Source organism: Scyliorhinus canicula, chromosome 4, assembly GCF_902713615.1.
Source record: "Scyliorhinus canicula chromosome 4, sScyCan1.1, whole genome shotgun sequence".
Lineage (NCBI taxonomy): Eukaryota > Metazoa > Chordata > Chondrichthyes > Carcharhiniformes > Scyliorhinidae > Scyliorhinus > Scyliorhinus canicula.
In genome coordinates this window covers 182812218-182829780 of record NC_052149.1, presented here as the reverse complement: position 1 = coordinate 182829780, position 17563 = coordinate 182812218, and the positions used below count along the sequence as shown (strand labels likewise).

General features: G+C 46.8%; 1 long non-coding RNA gene across 1 annotated transcript in view; it reads left to right on the top strand.

Moving 5' to 3' along the window:
• Positions 1-17226, top strand: part of LOC119965207 — a 61102-nt gene extending 43876 nt beyond the window's left edge. The window contains exons 5-7 of the long non-coding RNA XR_005460453.1: positions 10946-11112; positions 14134-14217; positions 16847-17226. This is a non-coding gene — a long non-coding RNA (uncharacterized LOC119965207). The remainder of the gene's footprint in view (positions 1-10945; positions 11113-14133; positions 14218-16846) is intronic.
• Positions 17227-17563: the final 337 nt, after the last annotated feature.

The window sequence follows — 17563 nt, the reverse complement described above, 5'->3', positions numbered from 1 at the left end:
GGAACGACCCCGTGACATAGATGTTCAGGCCCACCGACATCTTGATGGCCACTGGGAGAGGGTATCCACCCCCAGTCCCACGGTGCCATCAGGTGGCAAGGGATTCCTGACTCATCCAGAGTCTCCTCGTCTGTGCCCGGTCCATGAGATCCTGGTACAATGAGCGGCGCCGGTACACACGGGGCCTCATCGGGCGCCTCCGCCACCTCCCTGGCACGTCCCTGCTTCAGCCACCATAGGGCAACATGTAGAAGGGTGGCTCCCACTACGTTAGCGAACATCGCTGGGTGATGCCCAAACATAACGGTCTGCAGGGTGTGGGTGTAGATGACATGTCATCATTGCCCCATACCCACCCCCCTCCGTAGCCAGGTGCCATGGGCTGCATGGTCATGTCTGTTGCCAGCTGGCAACTAGCCAGGATAACCTCTGCCCCCCACCCCCGGCACTCCCCTCCCCACCCCCGGTACTCCCCCCGCCACCCCCAGCACTCCCCTCCCCACCCCCGGCACTTCCCCCCCCGGCACTCCCTCCATCACCCCCCCCCCCCCCCCTGGCATTCCTGTCCCTCCCCCACCGGCACTCCTCTCCCTCAACCCCCGGCACTCCCCTCCTTTCTCTCCCAGCACTCCCCTCCCTCCCCCTCCCGACACTTCCCTCCCCCCCCCCCGGGCATTCCCCTCCATCCCCCCCCCGGCACTCCCCTCCACCCCCCCGGCACTCCCCTTCACCACCCCCCGGCACCCGCATCCCTCCCCCCGGCACTCCCCTCCCCACCCACGGCACTCCCCCCTCCGACACTCCCCTCCATCCCGCCCTCCGGCACTCCCCTCTGCGACCCCTATCCCTGGCACCGACCATGATCACTGCCGCGCAACCCCGGATCTGGGTAGCATCCTCCACCGGCACCAGCAAACCACCCCCCCCCCCCCCCCCCCCCCACCACCCCATCCCAGCCATGGTCGCCTCCTCTCCAGCCGCCGCCCCAGGCAGACCCCTTCCTCCATGCTCACCAGCGTCAGCCAGCACGACTGATTGACGCCATTAAAAACCATGTTTGATTTACGCCGGCGTGACCGCATTTGGGGAAGCCCCGGGGCCCATTGTGCCCCGCCATTTCTTGCGGTTCTGCGAGGCACGCAGCGCAATTCCCGTCGGTGGCATTTTTTTCCGGTTGGAGAATACGCCAGCTGGCGCCGGAGAGGCAGGGCATGATTCACGCTGCCCCCTGGGGATTCTCTGACCGGGCAGTGGGTCAGAGAATCCCGCCCAAAGTATCTGTTTGCTGCAGGGTGTGTTTTAGTTTCGTTTTCAGAGCTGGATAGCTGCAGTCACAGCCAGAAGGGGTATTAGTCTCTCTCTCTGTAATCTAAAGACTGTAAATCGATCCTTTGGTGATTTAAAATTAATTACTGCTCTCAGTATTGACTTTAACCTGATATGCTTCTATTAAAATTGTTTATTTTAAGTCTTATGAATGTTAAAAGCTTAGATAAGGGTTACTTAGTGTTGTATTCTTTTGGGGTTATATTTGAATTGATGGTTGCTAAGATGTTTACTGTATGTTTTAAAAAGGTTAACTTGAGTTCTGCTGTACCACACCTATAGAGTGGGCCGTGTGCTCCCCATATCACAATCTATTAAAAGTTGTGGGTCAGGTGAACTCCATGATACACTTTGGGGTTCTCTAAACCCTGGCCCATAACAACACTGTGTTAAATTTTATCTGCAATGTTTCTGTGCATTTCAGCAGCCTGTCTATGTTCGCCTGAAGATGTTACTCTTTTCATTGATTACTATGTTCCCAGGTTTGGTACTTTTGTGAGGGCCACAAAGAATCCAGCACAACTTGAAGGATAGAAAGAAGTAACATTTATTTACAATAACATATGTATACAACAGCAGCAGCAACTCCCTTGCTGCTCACTGCTCTCTAGCCGGTTCCAATTTTGGTCACACCCGGGTGCTCATTGTGCAAGTCCCTTAGTGTCAGCCCCTGTCCTTTTTCCAGGACAATCACGTGCGTCCATACAGAGGCATGGTGCAACAGAAAAAAAACTTCCAACCTGTATCCAACAAAAATCCAGGGAGGTGGCTTCAGCAGCGTAGACAGCTATCCACTTTAACCCTCGTCGCCAGTTTTGTGAGGGCCACAAAGAATCCAGCACGAGTCGAAGGTTAAAAAGAAATAACATTTATTTACAATAACCTATATACAGCAGCAACTCCCTTGCTGCTCACTCCTCTCTTGTCGGTTCCAAAATGGCCAGCTCTATTTATGCAGGGAATCTGCTAATTATTTCTCCCCCACCCCCCCTCATTGGGGAAGCTCATACTCCCGAAGGATTGTGGGATTGCCATTAGTCCCCAGCCAGTGATAAGCAGGCAGGTTATAACGGGTACTATCTGCAAACTTTGAACTTGTCTCCCCAAGTCTAGGTCATTAATATCTGTCACAAAGAGCAATGGTCCTAATACTAGTCTGAGGGAGCACGACAATAATCTTCCCACCAGTCTGAAAAACAGTTCACCTCTACTCTTTGCTTTCTGTCCTGTAACTAATCTTGCTGTCACTATCTCTTTAATTAAATGGGCTTTAATCTGACAAAGAACTCTATTATTTGCTCATTGTCAAACATATTTTGAAAGTCCATATACACATAAAGGACAACCCTCAATAAACTCTCAGTTGAGGGCAGCACAGTGGCGCAGTGGGTTAGCCCTGTTGCCTCACGGCGCCGAGGTCCCAGGCTCGATCCCAGCTCTGGGTCCGTGTGGAATTTGCACATTCTCCCCGTGTTTGCCTGGATTTTGCCCCCACAATCCAAATTGTGTGCATGCTAGGTGGATTGGCCACGCTAAATTGCCACTTAATTGGAAAAAAATTAATTGGGTACTCTAAATTTATATTAAAAAAAATATAAAAAATAAACTCTCAGTTAGTTCATCAAACAACTTAATCAAATTAGTCACACATAATATGCTCACTTTCATTAATTGGCCCATATTTTTCAAAATGGCATTTAATTTCCCCAGATTATTGTCTCTGCAAGCTTCCCCATCTCTCCCCTTCTTTAAACAGGGGTGTAATGTTTTCAATCGCACAGTCCTCTGGCATTGATTCATATCCAAGGAGGTTAGAAGATGGAAAATTGTGGCGGGAACATTCAACCTTTTCACGCTTCCTTCAGGAACCTGGAATGTATCACATCCCGACCGTTCTTTCTGTCAGGACTGCCAAAGAGTTTCCTCTTTTTCTGGCTGCACGTGTCCTTGGTGCTTTGAGTAATTATGCAAATCACCTTTCAGCGGAGGACTATATATAACATTTGCACTTGACCTCTTGATGTGGATTTGTACCAGTCATTCATTACCTGCTCAGAAATGATTTCAGCCTGCACATCAAAATCAGTCCACAAGGTCAATGTTATCACAGCACATTCAGCTAATTTAATTCAGATAAACTTTGGTTTGGAAAACACTTCTTTCGTTGTGGGCACAGGTGGGGTTGGGGTGGTAGCCCATCAATCTTTCTGTTCCATCCAAATGACTCTGCACATCCCTTGTTGAAGTTCGAGTTGAATATCGCGCCCGCTCCCCCACCTCTGTTTTTTATTACCATTCTCCTCCTCTGATTTGTTTCTAAATTGTTTCTAAACTAAATTGTTCTTGTAATTATGAAGGGAAAATCATGCTTGACAAATCTGTTGGAATTCTTTGAAGAGGTAACCAGTACAGTCGACAATGGGGTGCCAGTTGATGTGGTACATTTGAACTTTCAGAAGGTGTTTGACAAAGTCCTGTATACAAGATTATTGTGTAAAATTAAAGCGCATGAGATTGGGGGAAATGTATTGAAGTGGATAGAAAACTGATTGCAGAAAGAAAACAAAGAGTCGGGATTAATGGGTCCTCTTCAAATTGGCAGGCAGTAACTAGTGGGGTACCAGTGGGATCGGTGCTTGGACCCCAGCTATTCACAATTGGTATTAATGATTTGGATGAGGGAACAAAATGTAACATCTCAAAGTTTGCAGATGATACCAAATTAGGTGGGAGGGTGAATTGTGACGAGGATGCAGGGATTCTACAGCAAGATCTGGACAGGGTTGGGCGAGTGGGCAACCAATAGCAGATGCAGTATTATTTGGATAAGTGTGTGGTTATTCATTTTGGAAGCAAAAACAGGAAGGCAGATTATTACCTGAATGGCTGTAAATTGGGAGAGGGGAGCGGAACCTGGGTGCCGTTGTGCATAATTTGCTGAACGTAAGAATGCAGTTGTAGCAGGTGGTAAAGAAGGCTAATGGTATGTTTGCCTTCATTGCAAGAGATTTCGAGTATAGAAGCAAGGATGTGTTGCTTCAATTGTACAGGGCCTTGGTGAGGCCACACTTGGAGTATTGTGTGCAATTTTGGTCTCCATCTCTGAGGAAGGATGTTCTTGGTCTCGAGGGAGTACAGCAAAGGTTTACCAGACTGATTCCAGGGATGGCGGGACTGTCATATGAGGAGAGATTGACTAGGTTGGGATTGTTCTTGCTGTAGTTCAGAAGAATGAGGGGGGATCTCATACAGACGTATACAATTCTGACAGGACTAGACAGGGTAGATGCAGGGAAGATGTTACCAATGATGGGTGTGTCTAGAACCAGGGTTCACAGCCTGAGGATTCAGGATAAACCATTTCAGACAGAGATAAGGAGACATTTCTTCACACAAAGAGTTGTGAGCCTTTGGAATTCATGACCACAGGAAGTAGTTGATGCTAAAACTTTGAATGTATTCAAGAGGTGGCTGGATATAGCACTTGGGGAGAATGGGATCATAGGCTATGGGGAGAAAGCAGGATTAGGCTATTGAATTGGATGATCAGCCATGATCGTGAGGAAAATGAATGAAATGAAAATCGCTTATTGTCACGAGTAGGCTTCAATGAAGTTACTGTTGAAAAGCCCCTAGTCGCCACATTCCGGCGCCTGTCCGGGGAGGCTGGTACGGGAATCGAACCGTGCTGCTGGCCTGCTTGGTCTGCTTTAAAAGCCAGCGATTTAGCCTGGTGAGCTAAACCAGCCCCTAGCCAGGAATGGGGGAGCAGGCTCGAAGTCCAAAAGGCCTCCTCCTTCTCCTATCTTCTATGTATCTATGTATCTATATATCACACGCTGTTTCATTTATTCCAGGCAGAATGTGTTTTTCAACTTAACTATTTAAGATGGTTACAATGTAATAACATGGAGCTAAATAGGGATAGTTTTCACAGAGGGATGGTCGATGATAGTGGGCAATATTTAATAGGGCCTGTGAGAGCAACAAATGTGGGGGACTTAATTAGGGAGTATCCAAAATCTCTTTTTCTTGACAAGGACTGAAATCAAGAAGTTAAGTCCTGCTGCATTAGAGATCAAGTCAGACCTCACGTCATGAACAACAAAACAGAACAACCAGAGGCCTTGTTCATCATGGCTGGGGACCTCAACAAGGCCAACCTCAAGTGTGTACTGCCAAAATTCCACCATCACATCTCCTGTCCCACCTGGCGACAAAACTCTCGACCACTGCTACACAAAAATCAAGGGCGCCAACCATTCCATCTCACCACCGCACTTTGGAGAATCAGACCTTAAGACAGTGCTCCTTCTCCCGGCATACAAACAGAAACTTAAGCGGGAGAATCCAGTTAAGGAGATCATGCAGTACTGGTCTGAGGAAACAGAAGAACTCCTACATGTCTGCTTGGAGTCAGTGGACTGGTCCATTTTTAAGAATTCAGCGACCAACCTAAACGAGTGTAGGACCTCAGCAAAGTCATCTGGGATGCCAAGAGACAATATCAGACCAAGCTAGGGTCACAGACTAGCATTACAGATTCTAGTCGGCTGTGGCAAGGCTAAACAACATAATGGACTACAAAGCGAATTCAAGCAGTATCTCTGGCAGCAGCGCACCCCTCCCCGATGAACTCAATGAATTCTATGCTCGGTTCGAGCAGGAAGCCATCAAACTGCTGTCAACTACCACAGCAGCCCCGGACACACCCATACCCACCGTCACAGCTCCCGGAGTCAGATCGGCCTTCCTGAAAGTGAACCCTCAGAAGGCGATGGGTCTGGGCGGGGTCCCTGGTCATGCACTCAGATCCTGTATGGACAAGCTGGCAAATATGTTTGTGGACATCTTCAACCTTTCCCTGCTCCATTCTGAGGTCCCCACCTGCTTCAAGAAGACCACCGTAATACCAGTGCCAAAGAAGAACCAGGCAACGTGCCTCAATGACTACCGTCCGGTGGCCCTGACATCGACGTAATGAAGTACTTCGAGCAGTTGGTCATGAGGCACATCAACTCCATACTCCCTGAATGCCGAGATCCTCTACAATTCACATACCGCCGCAACCGGTCCACAGCAGACGCCCATCTCCATGGCCCTACACTCATCCGTGGAGCATCTCAACAACAAGGACTCCTACATCAGACTATTATTTATTGACTTCAGCTCTGTCTTCAACACCATAATCTCAGCCACGCTCATATCAAATCTCCAAAACTAGGACTTGGCTCCTCACTCTGAAAATAGATCCTCAACTTTCTGACCCATAGATCACAATCTGTAAGAATAAACAACCTCCTCCACGATAGTACTCAATACCAGAGCCTTGCAAGACTGCGTACTTAGCCCCCTACTATACTACCTGTATGCGCATGATTGCGTGGCAGAATCTGGCTCGAACTCCATCTGCAAGTTTGCTGACAACACGACAGTAGTGGGTCGGATCTCAAACAACGACGGGTCAGATTACAGGAGGGAGATACAGGACCTAGTGGGGTGGTGTAATGACAACAACCTCTCCCTCAATACCATCAAAACAAAAGAGCTGGTCATTGACTTCAGGAAGCAAAGTACTGTAAACACCCCTGTCAGCATCAATGGGACCGAGGTGGAGATGGTTGACAGGTTCAAATTCCTAGGCATGCACATCACCAAAAATCTCTCCTGGTTCAACAACATCAACGTTACGACCAAGAAAGCACAACAAAGCCTGTACTTTTCCTCAGGAAAGTGAGGAAATTCGGCATGTCCATATTGACTTTTACCAACTTTTACAGGTGCACCATAGAAAGTATCCTATCTGGCTGCATCACAGCCTGGTATGGCAACTTCTCAGCCCAAGACCACAAGAAACTTCAGAGAGTCGAGAACACTGCCCACTTCATCACACAAACTCGCCTCCCATCCATTGACTACACCTCCCGCTGCCTGGGGAAATCGGTCAGCAAAATCAAAGAACCCTCCCACACGGCTCACTCACTCTTCCAACTTTTCCCATCGGGCAGGAGATACAAATGTCTGAGAACTCACACGAATAGATTCAAAAATAGATTCTTCCCTGCTGTTACCAGACTCCTAAACAACCCTCTTATGGACCGATCTGACTAGTACTACACTCCTGTATGCTTCACCCGATGTCTGTGTCTATGTATTTACATTGTGTACCTTGTGTTGCCCTATTACATTGTTTTTTATCATGTATTTAATGATCTGTTTGAGCTGCACGCAGAAAAATACTTTTCACTGTACCTCGGTACATGTGGCAGTAAACAAATCCAATCCAATCCAATCCAAACAGTGTAACCTCAAGCTTTTAACCCTTAAATTGCCCAATACATTTATAATCTATTTCTGCTAAAATCTTCCAGTTAGATCATAGAATTTACAGTGCAGAAGGAGGCCATTTGGCCCATCGAGTCTGCACCAGCTCCTGGAAAGAGCACCCTACCAAGGTTAACACTTCCACCCTATCCCCATAACCCAGTAACCCCACCCAACACTAAGGGCAATTTTGGACACTAAGGGCAATTTACCATGGCCAAACAACCTAACCTGTACATCTTTGGAATTGTCACACTTATATTGCTGTGGCCGCCGGGGGGGGGGGGGGGGGGGGGGGGGGTCCCTTGCACTGCTGAAAGGGCATCCTCCACATTCTCCTACTGAACACAATGGGGTCAATGGAAAAGGGGATAAAGGAAGAATGATCACAGTTAATGTTTATGTTAATTATATTGTAAAGGTTAGGGATAAACAGGTGGAGAATATTGATTGATCAAGTATCTGAATCACATGTAAAAAGGAAGTCGACTGGAGTCAGGGACATGCAGTGTAAAGAGGAGCAAATTGGATGATGCCACAAAGAATTTGCGTGTCATGCATTGGTTGATGCCCAGCCCGTGGACAAAGCCATCCATAGCCTTAAAACCGTGGTGCTCGGGCCCGACTACACTCGAGATGTCAAGATGGCCCAAGGATGTGGTGGACTCTCTTCTGAACTAATCCCCACTTGGACAGAATTTATTTGATATTTTACCGCCCAGGTGCAAAGGGGGGATGGGAAGTAAGGGCTTCCTTGAAAGTCTGCTCCTGGGCTTAGCCAAGGTGGCCATTAACAGGTATAGGCAGCAGATGATTGAGGGGGTTGGACCGCCCAACCATCTGTCCCACTTCCACAGCTATGTTCATGCCCGAGTATCCCTGGAGAGGGCACAGGCTGATGTCACTGGTACACCTGAGGCTTTCTGTAATCAGGGGCTGAAGTCAGCCCTGGAAATATTATTTTAATTTAATACATTTCTTTCAAAGTTTTATTTTTTATTACATTACCTCTTTAAGGATTAGTTGATTAGTTAATTTTTTAATTATTTAATTGATTTGCTCAAAACAGTACAAAAACACACCTCTGGGACACTGTGGGAGTTAGGAGGCAACAACATGTAATTCTGCATTCTGTGAATAAGAGTACTATTGAAAAAAGGATCTGTGTCTAGTTTCAAACTTCATCAGCATTCGATCCAATCAACACTCACCTGGCCGTACCATGAGAGGAAGCCTTGTGGGAACAGGCACACACTCCTTCACCAGCTCTATGCATGATAGCACCTTCCTGTCTCCCTGAGGAGAAAGGACACCTGAAGGGTGGTTCAGGTGCCTTGTCTTCCTCTCACCCAGCCATTGCTGTATGGAACACATGGCTAGAGTGACAAATGCAGGTCAGACGATGCGTGTTGGACCTGACGTTTTATGACAGTCACCATTCTCTCCATGGAGGAAGCAATGTGCTCACATGCCTGAGACATGGAAGAACCTATGGCATGTATGGTATACTTCCATCGCCAGCGCAAAACTCTACATGACTTCAGGTACCTCTGCCATGGTTTTCCCTACCTCTTGCTACATCCCCAGCAAGTTTCTTGTGGCTGCTACCAGAGGCCCCTCTCAGTAGAGGGACTCATGAGGGCTTGGTCTCCAGAAGTATTCTGTTGTTCATCTCCCTCAGTTGCTGGGATACGTGGGCAATGTGTTGATCAGACTGTGCTCCTGAATCTAAATGTGAACCCTCTGTGGGTGGCCTGTTTGGGTGTAACTCCATTCTTGGAAGTTGTGGAAGAAACGGATGAAGTGCATCCTCTGGTGTCATCAAGCCGAGAGGTAGAGTCTTCAGGCGTTTGCCCTAGCTGTGGCCTGGGTTTGGGATTGTGAGGGCATATAGTGGAGAGCAAAAATAACCACATTAAGGATCAGTCTATGAGCGAATCACATTTCTTTGTGTTCCTCCTCTGTGCCCACATGCCAGCACCAGATTGGTTGCATTTTCACTCTCATGCCTGACCATTCCAGCCTCACCATCTGCAATCACTTGGCCACCCTCCTCTCCTGGGATCTGTAGTACCTCTTCCTTGGTGAATTTGAGAATTTTCGGGTCAGGTACACTGCCCCTGATCCTTGACCTCTCCCTTGTGTTGTGGGTCTGCTTCTCCTGCATGACAACATGCAGATTAGTGACATATCAAGTGATATCTGCCCCCTTGACGGCACACATCACCATCACACATACTGGCCCTTCAGTGACACATTGGATCCAAGTTCTCACAAAATTCAAACTGTCACACGTTTTGGCCTCAATTGCCATGTGATAGTGAGGCTGATCCCACATTCATCTATCTGGCACAGCCGCACTGTTCATTGTGGCCGGAGAATCGCCGCAGGGGGCTCGCCGATCGGCGCAGAGGGCACGTCGATCGGCGCGGCGTGATTCCTACTCCCGCCGATTCCCGGGTAGCGGAGAATTCCAGCCACGGCGGGGGCGGGATTTTCGCCGGCCCCGGATGATTCTCCGGCCCTGCGGGGGGGTCGGAGAATTTCGCTCCTGAGCAGAGAATACACTCTGCATACAGGTTTCTTTGACCAAAGCAGTCACAATGCATGCTCCTGTTTATCACTTCCTTTGGAGGGGGTATTCATCCTTAAACGCTGTTAAAATCCATGTTCCCCATGCTTTATTTCTCCTACTCCTTCATGGCAAGGCAAGTAAGTTAATGCCTATGTGAAATGCATGTCTACTCTTGTGCTAGTCTTGAAGAGAACAAAGAGGTCTATAAAGATCATGGTCTATTATGAATATGCAGTTGTTTGAGGGGAAAGTATCTGAGTGCATTGCACACATTCCATCGCAGGACATTGTTGAGAGGCAAGAACAGTTGTCACTCGCACTGACAAACTCCTTCAAGTGTGAAAGGCCTCTTTTGTGCAGAAACTGTATTTGCTCTGTAAAGTGCTGTCAGGCATTCTTTATGTTTGTGGAAGAGGGTTTTCAACACCAAGAATTGAAAGAATAAATGAGTGAGATGAGGAATGTGGCCAAACTGATACTGCCATTTTAAATTTCTGCTGAAGTTAAATTTTAATTCCAAGATTTCAAATGTTAAAATATACTGAATTATCAACATCAATATTACTTCTTCTAACGTAAAACCATTACTTCAGCGTTTATTATTATTAAACAAAATATGCTTATTGAACTTAATTTGATAAACAGGGTTCGGACATTTAACGGCTTTACGTATGAAATATTTAACGACTGTATTACTGTTCTGTTATTGTTGTTTCTCAGAAATCACTAATTGCACCACTGTTGCCACCATCTGTTAGCATCTTCTCTGAAAAATGCTTTTTCACTTCTGAATGGCTGAATTCTATAACGCAATTGATCTTCCAATTTTCTTGATGCAATGCTCCAAAAGTGGTCATTGGAAAGAAGTATTTTAATTTGTTGGCCAGGTGAGTTGTGAGAATTATCATTTTAAAACCTCATTTCATAAAGCTAGTTACTTTACAGCAAAGCGATGCTTCCAGGCCAGACCAATTACCTCCAGATGTTCAGTTTAAAGAGAAAGAGGAGATTCTCAATTTTTAAACGTGCTTGGCGAGAGGAGGCATTCTTTACTTTGTGCCTTTCAACATTGAGTTGCAATTTCCAGAATACACATTTGAACAATCCAGTCTTCTTTGATCTTATGAACTAGCAAACAAAAAGGAGAGTGTGGGTTGTTGTAAAATTTATTTTTGTTTGATTATTCAATCAAAAGCCTATTTGTTCAGCAGGAAAATGCACACCTTTTAGAAACAAGAGATAATGACTATTATTTGAGGTTCTGTTTCACTTAATTACTTTTTGCTTCTTCTTTCTGGGCTTTTAGTTATACAATCAAAGCTAAATTCATGAGAAGAATGAAATATTTCTTTCATGTGAATAATGCTGCCACTTTTCCACTTGTTCTGCTTATGTTCTGTTGGAGATTATTACAACAGGTATAGTATAATTCTAAACTGGCTATTTAAGAAAGATTTGAATTGTTATAATAATAATCTTTATTAGTGACACAAGTAGGCTTACATTAACACTGCAATTTGCTGATTATTAGAAAGGGTCGTCAAGGGAAATAGTTAGAAGTTAAATTCCAGAACAAAATTGAAAAATGTTGGTTACAACCATAGAAAGATAGGAACATAGGAATTAGGAGCAGAAGTAGACAATTCAGCCCTTCTCGCCTGCTCTGCCCTTCAATCAGATCATGGCTGATCTCTTCCTGGTCTCAAATCCACCTCCTTACCTGTTCCCCATATCCCTCAAACCCGTTTTTTAAAATCAGAAATATATCTATCTGCTTCTCTGGTGAACCATATTTTGAAACCCGAGATTTAGATTTTACTGTTTCCACAGTAACCACTGCAGCATAGGAAATTAAAGTGTTTGGAATCTATAAAACAGAAAGGCAATCTTCAAGGACTAAACCAGCCAAAGTTATATTGTAATAATCTTTATCAGTGTCACAAGTAGGCTTACATTAACAATGCAATGATGTTACTGTGAAAATCCCCTAGTCGTCACACTACGGCGTCTCTTCGGATACACTGAGGGAGAATTAAGAATGTCAAATTCACCGAACAAGCACATCTTTCAGGAGTTGTGGAAGAAAACGGATTGCCCGGAGGAAACCCACGCAGACACGAGGAGAACGTGCAGACTCCGCACAGACAGTGACTCAAGCTGGGAATCGAACCCGGGTCCCTGGGGCTGTGATACCCCCAGTTTAGTAATGACAATCTATATAATTCTTAAAAACTACCATTTTTAGTTACCTCAAATTCTGTCCTTTCCCTCTGGATTTCCTCATTAGAAATTTGACATCTTTCAGTGTTTCTACTAATACAGCTGTAGCATTTATTGGTAAGAGCAGCTTAGGAAGCTTCACCAATGTGAAGCATTCAAAAAAGTAATCAGAAATTAGGTTGTCAGTTATTGAGATAACGTGGTGTGGTGTCACCAGGTGCTGTGTGCTGGAAGGAGGGGACTTCTCTCGTAAGATTCTCCAGTTTCCAGACAGAGATTCTCCCTTCCAAGATGGACACAGGACGTCAACCAAGGAAATAAAGGATATTTATTTCCTTTCTTTTCTGTTTTGCTGAGTATCTGAAGACCTTTTAAATAAATGTTCAGTTTTTGGTACTTGGACAACTATGTGAGCTATTGAACTGAGTGAACCCCACCCTATCTATCACGATCCCCAGAACCTTGTGAGAGCTCAGTAGGTAGAGAGGCTACGAGAGGGCTGCTACCTATACTGCTGGTGAAGGAAACATTGCTGCGTTTCAGAAGGGTGAGAGAGAAGGAAAGTGAGGAAGATGAGAAGGTAATGTGGCATTCAGCTGACGATGGATGGAAATGACCCGGAAGTGAGAAGGTGGCTTTAGGCAGAGGACATGGAATTTTAAGAAAACAGAAAAGACAAACGGAAGGCAGTAGAAGTAAATGATAAGCAGAAAGGAAAGGATAGCGAAAGGTTTATGGAAACTATGTTAGAAGAGCAGGAAAATGGCAGAGCAGTAAACAAAGATCAATATCAAAATTAAAGCTACTAGCATAGTGGAGGTTAATGCAGTAGAAAGAGTTAACAGCTTGGATATGCTAATATATGATATAGATGATGTACTACTGGTATTTTTCAGCCATCTGTTAGACTCTCTAGAGAGGGAAAGATTGGAATTATGCCCAGGAACGGCATACCTAATCTGTAACTAACCTATTCAAATGTCGGACTAATAAACATGAATTAAGCAGAGTCCATACAATGGACTGAATTCTCTGCTTTTGAGTCTATGTACCCACACCGGCGTGGGAACAGTGGCATTTAACAACAGAAAAAATGACGCAAACGGCCACCGATCCTCCTTTAGGCTGGGGGCTAGCATCAAGGCAGAGTAGAGCACCCAGCTTGAGCGGCCGATATGGCCTGGAGAATTACCGGGTCTTTGGCCATGCAGGCGCACGGCGGCGGCCTGCAGAGGCCATGCAACATGGCGCCGGCTGCTCGCACACCCAGCCTGCAAAATAGTGCCCCCCCTTTGGCCAGCTTCGGTGCCGTGACCACCACCCCACAGTGCCCCCAGCCCCTGGCAAAGTCTCCCCCCCCCCCCGTCTCTCCCCCAACTGTTGCGGCACTGGGCTGATTCTGCAGCCACCATGCCGAGTTCCCGAGGGATGAGACCATGAGAGACCCACGTCGTTAGGAATTCAGCCGGTCAACCGGTTGGGGCCACTTTGGAGGGGGCTGAGCGTCGCAGACCCTGATTGGGTTGTAAACTTTGACTCTCTCATCGCCAAACGCGATTTCGATGTCGATGACCGGAGAATCCCGCCCAATGTCTACATTCTAAGAACTGAGTTCAAGGTAGAAGGACATAATGGCGGCTGTGAATACATTGATGCAAAACAAAAACACTTATGTGTTATATCGACAGAACCACAGAGTGAATAAACCTTTGAAAGCGGCTTGGAAAGATTTGACGGAAGAAGGAGGCAAACTGAAATGATGACTGTACCTGGTAAGTACTCCCTGCCCTTGATCTGCCTATTTGACTGTCTCAAGGGAGTAGGAGTTACAGAAATACCATTATCTCCAGTATTATGCAGCATCAAGCCTTCATGAAGAGGAGCAAAAACTTTGCATTTGTTCCCTTCTTTCTGGACTAGATCCATGAATTCATGTCAAGGTGTGCAAGAGCCCATTGCTGCCTTTGATTCCATTCTTAAAGCCTTTGACATTTAACATATGAGGAGTTTGCCTTGACTATCTTCAGAGAATGGCTCTTCATCAGACGTCCGGTGACAAGTCGAGGTGACATAGCCCTGCCAATCAAAGGCAGGATAATTGTTCTTCACTAAAGGCAACAGATCAATATTCTATGCATGTTCTGTACATTCAGTCTCCATCCCCATTGAGAGGTGATGTTGCCATATTTATAGGGGGAAAAAAAGCTGGTACTCCAAATTTGAGCAACGTCTTGTCTTTCATGCATGAGGGGGGATGCAGTTCTTGTTGGAGTTGTATAGAACTTTGGAGTGGCCACAGCGGAGTACTGTGTGCAATTCTAGTCGCCACATTATAGGAAGGGTGTGATTGCTCTGGAGGGGATGCAATGGGATGTTACTTGGGATGGAACATTTATGTTTTGAAGAGAGTTTGGATAGGCTTGGGTTATTTTCACTGGAGCAGAGAAGACTTAGGGGCGACCTAATTGAGTTGTACAAGATTATGAGGGGTATGAACAGAGTGAATAGGGAGCAGCTGTTCCCTTTAATTGAATGGTCAGTTACGAGGGGACAGGGGACGCTTGAGGGGATTTGAGGAATAGATTTTTTTTATACAGAGGATGGTAAGGTCTGGAATGTACTGCCTAGAAGGTAGAAGTGAGTTGCCTCATATCTTTTAAAAAGTACCTGGATGAGTACTTGACACGTCATAACGTTCAAGGTCATGGGCCAAGTGCTCACAAATGGGATTAGGTAGACAGGGCAGCTGTCTTTCATGCATCAGTGCAGAAGAGGGCCTTTGCCCCATCGAGTCTGCAAGGCCAAAGGCCCTCTTCTACACTGTATTATTCTGTGATTGAATCTCTCCATTCAAGTGCCTGATACAGGAGGCACAGTAGCAGACAGTGGCCACCCCCATGAAGACATCTTGGACCTGAACTGGCTCTTCCTAGAGAGTGGTGAAGAAGAATCCCTTGCAGTACTAACTAATCTCTTGAAGGTTGAGGTCCTAGAGAATAATTTATCTTTTCATTTGATGGACACACCTTACTTACTATATGCTGTGCCTTTAGATTAGTCAGCTATGTTTTTAGTGGTTGAGCAGCATTCCGATCTTGGTTCCATTGAACCTAAAAATATATTGCCTACATTATCTCTTGTTGTCCATGAAGAATCTTCCAGCGAGAATTTTTGTTAGTCCTTAGTGGATCACTTTGTTAAAGAACTGGTACCTTCCAAGGATGGAAGTCAATTGATACCCATAGTCTCTTCAGAGCTGGTGGTCAGAACAGAAGCTGTGGCAGAATCTTTAGCACTTCTGACACTGCAGCAATCTTGCACGGGATTCTCCGACCGCCCTGCCGGGTCGGAGAATCGCCGGGGGCCGGCGTCAATCCCACCCCCGCCGTGTCCCGAAGTCTCCGGCACCAGAGATTCGGTGGGGGCGGGAAGCCCCCCCCCCCCCCCCCCCCGGCGATTCTCCAGCCTGCGATGGGCCGAAGTCCCGCCACTGTCATGCTTGTCCTGCCGGCGTGAATCAAACCACCTACCTTACCGGTGGGACCAGGCGGCACGAGCAGGCTCCGGGGTCCTGGGGGGGGACGCGGGGCGATCTGGCCCCGGGGGGTGCCCCCATAGTGGCCTGGCCCACGATCAGGGCCCACCGATCGGCGGGCGGGCCTGTGCCGTGGGGGCACTCTTTTCCTTCCACCTTTGCCATAGTCTTCACGATGGCGGAGGTGGAAGTGACTCCCCTCCCCTGTGCATGCACGGGGATGACGTCAGCAGCCGCTGACGCTCCGGCGCATGTGTAGACTTCCGCCGGCCGGCGAAGTCCCTTCGGTCCCTGCTGGCGTGGCGCCAAAGTCCGTTCCCACTGGCCGGCGGAGCGCCAACCACTCCAGCACGGGCCTAGCCCCTCAATGTTAGTGCTTGGCCCTTAAAGTGCGGAGACTTCCGCACCTTTGGGGCGGCCCGATGCCGGAGTGGTTCACGCCACTCCATCCCGCCGGGTCCCCCCGCTCCGCTGGGTAGGGGAGAATCCCGGCCCTTGTTCTTGAGTTGATTGTCTGCAGGAAATGATCTCATTGCAGAAGATGAGGTTGTCTTGTCTCCATATTCTCAGCAAGTTTTCCCATAGCAGAGAAAATGTGTACAGAGAGACGTGTGGCTCTCTTGCCACAAAATAGAGAGTGATGCATGATTGGGAAAGATCAATAGCTATCCATCTCTTCTTCTTTTCCTTTCCTGACAGTCTTACAGGAATTTGTTCATTTTTTTTGTTTGTTGTCTAAGTTAATTGAAATCTCAGCTCTTTCCCTGTATTCTTCCCCCATGTCCTGAGTTATTTTCTAGTCTCAGAGTCCAGGGTCTTCTCTCTTGCATCAGTCTTTCACTGAAAAGCTTTTGTTTTTCTTTCAGTTCAATCATCCTGAACCCTACATTCTACTTCCCAGCAGTGCTGCTGAAGTGGTGTCCTATTCTGCAGATGGCCTATCAGATGCACATGAAAGTCATACTGTCTACCTAAGGGCTAAGAATATTCCAGGAGATTGAATCTCCGAGGACTGTGCCTTGGAGTGGAAAAGTAGGAGTTGAGTTTGGTAGAATCTGTCGTTGGAAAATGGGAGTTACAGTAATGTAAATCGTCAAGAATGTTGGGTGCGATTTTGCCACTGTGTGGCACCTGGTCCTGATCCCATTGTACTGGGTGCATCGCGGGAGAGGCACAAAACTGGTTTTGAGCCGAGCCTCGCGCAAGTCACCCAACCTGTGGTGCTTGGTGCAATGTGAATTACGCCCAGATCATCATATTTAGGTGAGCCATTAGGTCACCCAAATATGTGCTGCCTGTTTCAAGGCCACATTCTCACAGGGGGCATTGGCGAGGCTCACCCAACCGCCAATTGCTACAGGTCTCCTTAAGTAGAGTCAGCCGAATGGTCTATTCACACTCCAGATCTTTCTATGTATTGAGCTTCCTTGGTGTTGTCGGAGTTGCACGCATCCAGACAAGTTAAAAACATTCCAGTACACTCCTGACTGAACCTCAACCCACAGCAGATTATGTACAGCAATCAACAGGTTCAATAAAACAGTGTTGGACCATCTCCTGTGTCGGAAGCCTGTTTTTCGTTT